Source organism: Nelumbo lutea, chromosome 5, assembly GCF_056320005.1.
Source record: "Nelumbo lutea isolate HS-2025 chromosome 5, American lotus-T2T, whole genome shotgun sequence".
Lineage (NCBI taxonomy): Eukaryota > Viridiplantae > Streptophyta > Magnoliopsida > Proteales > Nelumbonaceae > Nelumbo > Nelumbo lutea.
Window position 1 is genome coordinate 5,100,628 of NC_142688.1, and position 9,004 is coordinate 5,109,631.

At 31.7% G+C, this 9,004-nt stretch overlaps 1 non-coding gene across 1 annotated transcript; it reads left to right on the forward strand.

The window, feature by feature from the left end:
• Positions 1-1,201: 1,201 nt before the first annotated feature.
• Positions 1,202-1,285, forward strand: TRNAL-CAA (transfer RNA leucine (anticodon CAA)). The gene has a single exon. It is a non-coding gene; the product is annotated as a tRNA-Leu (tRNA).
• The last annotated feature ends 7,719 nt before the right edge of the window (positions 1,286-9,004 follow it).

The following is a 9,004-nucleotide window of genomic DNA, read 5'->3' on the forward strand; positions in this document are numbered from 1 at the left end:
TGAAGTTCACACGTCGAAACAGAAGGATGGTTAAGTTGGTGCCACCTAGGACACTGGGTCCACCTCCAGGGGAATCACGTTATATTTATTTAAATAGCTTGGAAGTATTATAACCTCACGTTGGTAGCATTGGATTCTCAACCATGCTGTACGCCTTTGTTTACTGCATGAGAAACAATTCCCTACTTCCCCCCTCTCTCTCTGAGTTCTGACACAAAACACCCCTCTCTTTAACCCTTTAACCCAGCGATGTTGCAGGAAGGCGGAAGGTAGGAGTTCACTTCTGCGCACACAACGTCCTACAGCATAACCCCGCCGTACATTGGGAATATCTCTCAGATGATAGTATCAGTCTCGATGATATCAATTGAGGGCCATTTGGTTTGTGAGAATATAACAGGGATCTAGAATTGGAATGGGAATGATTTATATGATTTGGTGGAATCTTTCACTCCCATTCCTCATTTTTCCATATGAGGGAATGGTTATGCCCCCCCCCCTCTCATCCCGGCTTATTCGAGTTCTGATTTTATTACTGTTTGAATTAAACAGACAATAAAAATAAACCATACCCATTTTGATTTCGAGAAATTTTTATTCTGATTCTGACAGAAAACTAAATAGACCGTGAATTATTACATGTTTTTTTGGGACAACACATACTAACGAAAGATATATAGTATGTGTTTGTTTTTCTTTACGTCTTTTTTATTCAACATTTGTACTTATTTGCTTACAAAACGAGAAAGATAACAATTACAATTGTTTATGACAACTAAGTGTCACTAGACTTTACAACAGTGTAACAGCAAAAAAACATCTAACCATTTGTGAAAGTTTTAAAAAATATCTTTTCTAAATGATAAGTGTGCACAAAAACATAAGTTCGTTTTTATCATTCTTGATACTTATGAAAGAAAAAAAAAAAAAAAAAACTACTGAAATGGCATTTATGTGGCAGTGTTTATTGAATAAACACCTAGGGACTCAAACACCCTGATAATAATTTGGCCAATTTCAACTTCAGTTAGAAGAGAGACAAACACAACTTTATTAAAAAACGTGTTGACTACGAGACGAAGTAATAAGTTTTTTCAGCCTACCCACTTCAGTTGCTAGCATATTATCAAGCGGCCCCAGAACTTCATTTTGGAGATTGATAATATAGATTAATTATTATTCCACTACGCCTGACGCGGTAGTCAGAATGGCCGAGTGGTCTAAGGCGCCAGACTCAAGTTCTGGTCTTCGAAAGAAGGCGTGGGTTCAAATCCCACTTCTGACATTCTCCTTTTTTCTCCAATATTACCGGCTCCCTCTGTTCCTCAATAACCGTATGCCTGCCTCATTTTTAAAGAGTTTTTCATTTTTACCGTTTGATCCCATACCTGAATTTCGTGTGGCATTCTTTTGGATTGAGAGGGAAAAAGTTGGTCAATGGGATTTTAATTTTATTGACCAAAAATCTCATGTTCATTTTTTAGATTTATGTGTGAATTAGGAAAAGTTTATTTTCCTGGGCTGATACCCATCGACCAATTGAAGTGGAGGGTTTCTTCAAACAACAAGGAGCTGAGTCAACTATTCAATCAAATGATATTGAGCATGTTTCCCATCTCTTCTCGAGAAACAAGTGGGGTATTTCTTTGCAAAATTGTGCTCAATTTCATATGTGGCAATTCCGCCAAGATCTCTTCGTTAGTTGGGGGAAGAATCCGCACGAATCGGATTTTTTGAGGAACGTATCGAGAGAGAATTGGATTTGGTTAGACAATGTGTGGTTGGTAAACAAGGATCGGTTTTTTAGCAAGGTACGGAATGTGTGAATTAGGAAAAGTTTATTTTCCTGGGCTGATACCCATCTCCTAGGTGGGTAAATAACTTTCCCACCTTAGGAGAAAGTTGCCAACATTTGAATGGGACAAAAATGCCTTTTGTAATAATCAATTTTTATGACTAAAATGGTCATTGTCTTGTTTGCATAGAAAATAAAAGAACACGAGTAAATGTATTTACCCGGATAAATGTTTTCCAGGAAAGACTTACCCGAGTAAGTGCATTTACACAGGTAAGTAATTTACCAAAAACTGAATAGAGCATTAGTGAAAATCTCAGCTACCGGGTCATTGTCTTTGGCATCAAGGTCTGCTTTTGGGATGATAGTAAACTCAAACCAAGTTTCCAGGTTTCTTTCATAGAAAGATATTCTTAATGCACGCTGCAAGTGCTGTGAGGACCATTTTGTGAGGAAGAAATCCGGATTCCTTCAAAGCCACTCCATGTGACTGATATTCCTCTTTTCTTTTCTCGGTTAAGGGAAGATAGAAGTGTTTGGGTGCCCCATTTAGATGGATAGCCTAGACCTATGCACTTTCCCCTGCAATTCACATGGCCAAACATAGAAAGCTTTCACCAAGAAAAAGTCTCAAGGTGAACCATAGAATTTTTTTTTCCCTTTCAAAAAGATTTTTTCAACCTACAGTTTGCATATGACCACAACGAAAAGAGTTCCCTTTCGTTTCCCTTTTGTCAAGCAAAGTTGAATAGTTGATAGAAGGAAATCCCATGGGCCATTCCTACTAACTTTCTCTACCCGGTCTTTTTCTCTGTATTAACAAAATACATTTAAGCTCGAGCCCAAACTAATTATCGGGCCGAGGTCTTGGGTCCAAGTCCAGTCCTTAAAAAAAGTTTTCTTTTTTACTCAATAAAAAATTAATTTATTTATATTAAAAGACCATAAAACTCAAAAAGTATAAAAGATCTCACTATGACTTATGAAACGAAAAGAAGAACAAAGAAAATAACATATCATATGTATATTTTATTATATAAGATACATTTTTTATATAATATATTATTAAGTTGAGCTCGGGCTAGGCTTTTTTGAGAAAGCTCGAGCCTGGCCTAAAAAAAAGTTTGGCTCAAGCCCAAACTAGTATTCCTAAATTCATGTCCAAACCCAAATTAGAACATGTTAAAAATGGGCTATTGCTAATACCTTTTAATTTTCATAAAACTATGACATGTTAAAAATTAGAACATGTTAAAAATGGGCTATTGCTAATACCCATGCAAAATGTCTTACCCATTCCCCTCAATTTCTCAAACCCGTTAAACCCATCCCACCCTATTGGAAAGGTTAATTAACACTTTCTATTGAAAAACGTTTATTAATGCTTAAAGTGTGACTTGAACCTAAATCAATTAATGATAGCACTAAAAATCATACAACTACTTTAAGCCAATACGCCATCTCACCTTTTACGTGAATTAATGAAATGAAATTACTTTTATTAAATTTTGTGTTCATCCAAACAATGCATATTTATGATTAATAGTTTCAACTAAAAATTAAAAGAAATAACATTTAAAATTATCATTTTATAACGAAATGAAATAAATAATCTATTAAATTCAAATTTACATCAAATGATGATTTTAATCCCAAGAAATTTATACAAATAAAATATTAATAAAAAAATAATTATCTTATTACTTAAAATTTATAAATTTGGGCATGATGTATATCTTACCAATTTTATATATTTATATAGTTATTATTTAACATTTCAATCTATATTAAATAACATTATTTTGATCATTTACAAAAAAAATGTTTGTAAAATATAAAAGAATATAATATTAAATTGAATACATCATATCCACTAATTTACATTTATATGAAGAAATTATATTTATTTTCAAAAAATTTATAGAAGTTCATATTTTAATAATGAAATAATTATTTTAGTAATTAAAAATTATGAATTTTCATATGGTATATATCTTATAAAAGTTAACAAAATCGATATATTTTGAGTAAAAATATATTTTTTATAAATCGTTAATGATAATTTAATTTATATTTGAGAATTTAATGTTTGGTTAACCTTATTTTAATGTTAAAAAGTAAAAATAATAAAATAGAAAATAATGGATATAATAATTAGGACAAGTATAATAGGTTCATATGTTTTGCGTCTTGGACTCTTAATCAATGTATCGTTTGAGATCTATGTATCCCACTATATTAATTGTAATATATTTTTTCATGTACGTCAATATATATATATATATATATATATATATATATATATATAAATATGTGTGTGTGTGCATGCATTATTTATGGCTATTTGACCTTAAATTTAGTGTTATTAATGTACCCAGGCATTTCTATATTTTTCGTCTATATCCTTGCATTTCCAAAGCATAATCTCTATTTGTATTTGTATCTAAGTTGTTCGATATGATTTCATAGTCCTTGATTCAATATTAAATATATAAAAAAAATGTTCTTCAAAGTTCATTATCAACCAAACCCAACATTGCATAGAACACTTCCATATAAAAGAGCAAAACAAGATAGTGTAAGTATAAAAATAAAATAAAATAAAATAAAAAAGACTAAGTGACATAAGAGAATGGGTAACAAATAAGTTTGTAATCTCAAAGAACTAAAAATCCAAAACAAAACCCAAAAGTTACTCATCATTAGGTCTTGGACTCTTTTTTTTTTAACTGCTAAAACTTAAGGATATATGGGTAAACAAATAAACAAATAAACTTGATTTAAAAAAAAAGAAAAAATTCTTTTAATATAGTATATATTATAAATTATTTTATACTATATATATATGTATAATAGTCATGTTTATAATTGAGAATTAGATACTCTAAAGTCAAAACCCAAACCCTATAAGGTTTTCATTAATGGGCTCTATTAGGGTCAAGACGAGTCAGATATCCAAAAATTCCCACAAAAATTGCCATCCCTACTCAAAACTCCAAAGGTGTGATATAAGAAGAGCTTTGACCAATCAAAGCCTCATTATATTTATATGGATACCGGTTGTTTGCTCACCACTTCTATGGTACTCATTGATTGGTTATAAGTTTTTTCTGGTATTGTAGTCAAATTCTTTATTAATTCCAACATTCTTATTTGATAAAGAGGCTTGATCACTACTTCAACAAAATTGGTTTTTAGCGACAGATATTTCTAACAAAATATGTCAAAAAAAAAAAAAAAAAAAAAAAAACTGCCACTATAGAATTACAGCGGTGGATCCCCCATGGATTGCTTTGTGCAGTTGTACGTCGTGTTGGTATATATTATAGCGGCGGGTATAAAAAAAAAAACCGCCGCTATAAATAATCAATGGCAGCAGATAAATTTGTTTTTGTGGCACTTATATCCACTGCCAAAAGGTTATCCAATTATCTTAAATAATTATATTCATCTTATAGATATATAATTTTGCCATATAGCAGTTGATATAATAATAGATATATCCACCTTTAACATAGTGGTTGTTCCACTATAGGTTTATATTTTAATATATAATAATAGATATATCCACCTCTACAAATGTACATTATTACTAAAAAATCCACTTCTATAAACGCATGTTGTTGGAGTGTCAAGTAGATGCTATTTGATAATAGTTGAAGTATTACTTTATAAAACAATCGTATATTAAAATGTTTGGGGTCATGGTAGTCACTACAATAATTGAAGACCTTAAAAGTTGAAATTCATTCGTAAAACACATAAAAATAATAATCCATTCAATTCAATGACTTCAGTTGTTATTAAATTAGATGGGATTAACAAAATTCAATGGCTAGCACAGTCCTAAAATATATATGGCCCACAACCAACTTAGCATTTATGGCTAGCACAGTGCATTATCATTAGTTTTATATTACTTTTTCATGTATTCACACTGTATATATCTGTAACTCAGTTTGGAAAGAATAGAAATACAGATATATACAGTATAAATATATACATACAAAATACAAGATTTTGCATATTCGTATTTGTACTCCTTCCAAGTAAGCCTTGAGCATGCAAGTGGGTCAATCCCAATTTTAGTGATCAGTTGCTAGTTTATAAGTCATTAATTACTTTCAAATGTGAGAAAAGGCAAATAAATATTCATTTCGAAGTAGCCAAGTAGGGTTCATGTTATTGATTGCACAGAGCAGAAACACCTTTGGCACGTTTCTTTAAATGTCCTCAGCACCTCAAACAATATAAAGGAGATACTTGATGTCTCCTCCGCTAGAAAAAAAAAAAAAAAAAAAAAAAAGTTATGAGATTTTTACCTTGACTGAGGTTCCTTGATAGACTGATTGTCCCAGTGGCAAAGTTGTGACCCATGTTTAGCCCCAATTAGGTACGTGCATTGCATCTGAGATTTTTTTTTATATTAATTATTTGAATTTTAGATATATCATAATTAAGATAAAAATAGAAAATTAACAAAAATAATAATATGATTAAAAATAAACTCAAATGCTTGTAGTAAATGTGCACGTGCATTACATGTGGGAATTATTATTATAAATAAATTTTGAATTCCATTTTTTTCATAAATAAAATAAATTTTATTTTAACAATATTTTATTTATTATGAAGAATATATAACATTATAAATATTCCCAAATGCAACAGAACTTTGTACATTTTGATGTTTGTGTTTTATATTTTTTTAAATATTTATTATTCAATTATAACATCATGAGTTTCTTTGAAAAATTAGATCATTGATCCACCATTTAGATAAGAAAATATCTTTACTTTTGGATTTGATTTAAATTATATATAATCTATATTACTTGTAAGGAAATTCATACAAGTAAGGAAAATTGCTTTTTCCTTCAAACCAAACACAACCGTATGGAACTTATTTACTAAACACTAATAAAATGCTTATTAATGTAGACCTGAACTCAAATAAGTGATTATTTCAACAGTGCATGAAAATAAATACTCTCGAAATTAGGGCTCAGTTTATTAGTTTATTAGGGGAGAAATTCATAAAAAACTAAGGACCGTTAATGGGTTTATCCTCATGAAGAAGGGAGACCGGATCTCCTCCTCACACGCACATCATACCATGCATTGGAAACATCTCACGTGAATATTCATTATTATTCATGGGAGATGTTCCCAATGCACGGTGGATGCGCATGTGAGGCGCCTATTTGTGAGGAATAGATCCTGTCTCTGAAGAAGGAACATCTCTGATCTCACGTAGCTACTAAGTACAAAGGGAATCCCCCTCTCCCATACATGGATGTTGAATGTAAAGAGTATTCTCACATCAAACACTCTTGACAGCTAACCTTTGTCACGGCAAGCTACAAAATTAAAAAGAGGCCGTAGATGGATAGAATTATCCTCTGTTTGCAGATCCGAATCTCCTGAAGTCTGATCGATGCATACAAAACTTATACAAGCATAAAAAGAACAAAATCTTGTCACGAGATAAAATAATCAACAAAAGACTTCATTGATTCCTGACTATATATGATTTTGTCCCACCGCTCAAGCATTTCAAATAATTGAAAAGAGGAAAGACTTGTTCGTTTTATGAATTATCAAAAACTAACATCATTCCAACAAATATATTTTAATAATATCATCGATCGTATCTAAAAAGAGAACATTGTGAACAACAGATCTAACTTTTATTCACCACAAATAAGAATTGTTTATATATGCTCATAGAGATTCGATGAGCTGAATTCAATGGTTGTGGAATCAATGATAATACCCCACTTCAGTTATTAAAATATGTATCAAGGTTCAAAATATCGATATGTTTGATATATCAATAGGAGTGCATCGGGTGTTTTGATACTTGTTTTTTTATTTTTTTTTTATTTTTTTTTCAAAACTTGTTCAAGGGAGCCGATCTATGATCCCTCCATCCCCTGAACTGGTCAGACCCCCGATACACTCATTGTAGGGGCATATTGGAAGGGTCCTGGAACAATACGTATCAGCCAATATGGGTCAATACGTAATGATACTTTGAACCTTGATATGTATTGCCACAACCATTCACTATTCATGAGTTTACATCAGCACCCCACAGTACATCCAAATTGTGTATTGGGAATATCTCCCAATGATAAGTATGAGAGATGTTTTAATATACCCTAAGATGTATAATGAGGCACAACCTTTTACATAGCTTTCATATTCAGCTGATCCAAATTGATCAAACCTTAAACCCCACCTGTTCAACCTCTGATAGACTGATTCAAAAGATTAAAACAAAACTTATAATTTTCCAAAATTTTCTATGCAAGTTAACAAAGAATTTGGATTTACTCCCTATGAAACACTTCTTATACTGACATTACATTCCATAGTATAATGAGAATATCTCTCATGAATAAAAACATATAAATAAATATAGGAGATATTTACCATAAATCTAGATTCACCAACCACCCTAATTCTATTTTTTACTTTTTTTAGTGTTAGGGGGGAGGGGGGTTAATGGGTTTCGGGATTGAGGATTGGGGAGGGGATGGGTTATCCGTCCTGTTGTATATATAGCCCCATCGATGGAATAACTCACTTCCTAAAAAGGATTTGATTATGATGTAGAAAAGATATGATATCTGAAAAAACAATTGACCAACCAGAATCATAAACGTGATAGGAAACGGTGTTATTTATCAAAATTCCAATTTAACACTTGTTTTTGAAAATTTAGCACTTTCCCACAGCCGACCAGCGACCTTTTAGTGGGTCCCATCTTGAATATTGAGTAGATTAAATTATTATAAAAAAAAACGCATTTTTAAATTCTTTGAAAGTTTTGAAAATGAAATATGAATCAGATGGTCTTGATACATCTGATAATACCAAGATCGCCAATATCAGACTGATATGCTTCTTATATTATATGGGCCCCTTCTTCTGTGCAATTTATCAATGATGAGTCATAAGCCAAACATATATATCAATGATCAGTCGTGATCTTTTGAATATTTGCCACATGATATGGGAGCCCAGTTTCCAATCATCTGCTGCGCGTTCCCGTACCCAAGCCAATCCCAACATATTCTTATGAGCAATGATCGACCGTGCAACATTGCCCAATGTTTTGGAGAGTGCTGAAACCTGAACCAATGTTTTAATAACTGAACCTGAACCAAAACTGCTTTGGCCGCCGGTTTTTTGGGTCTACAG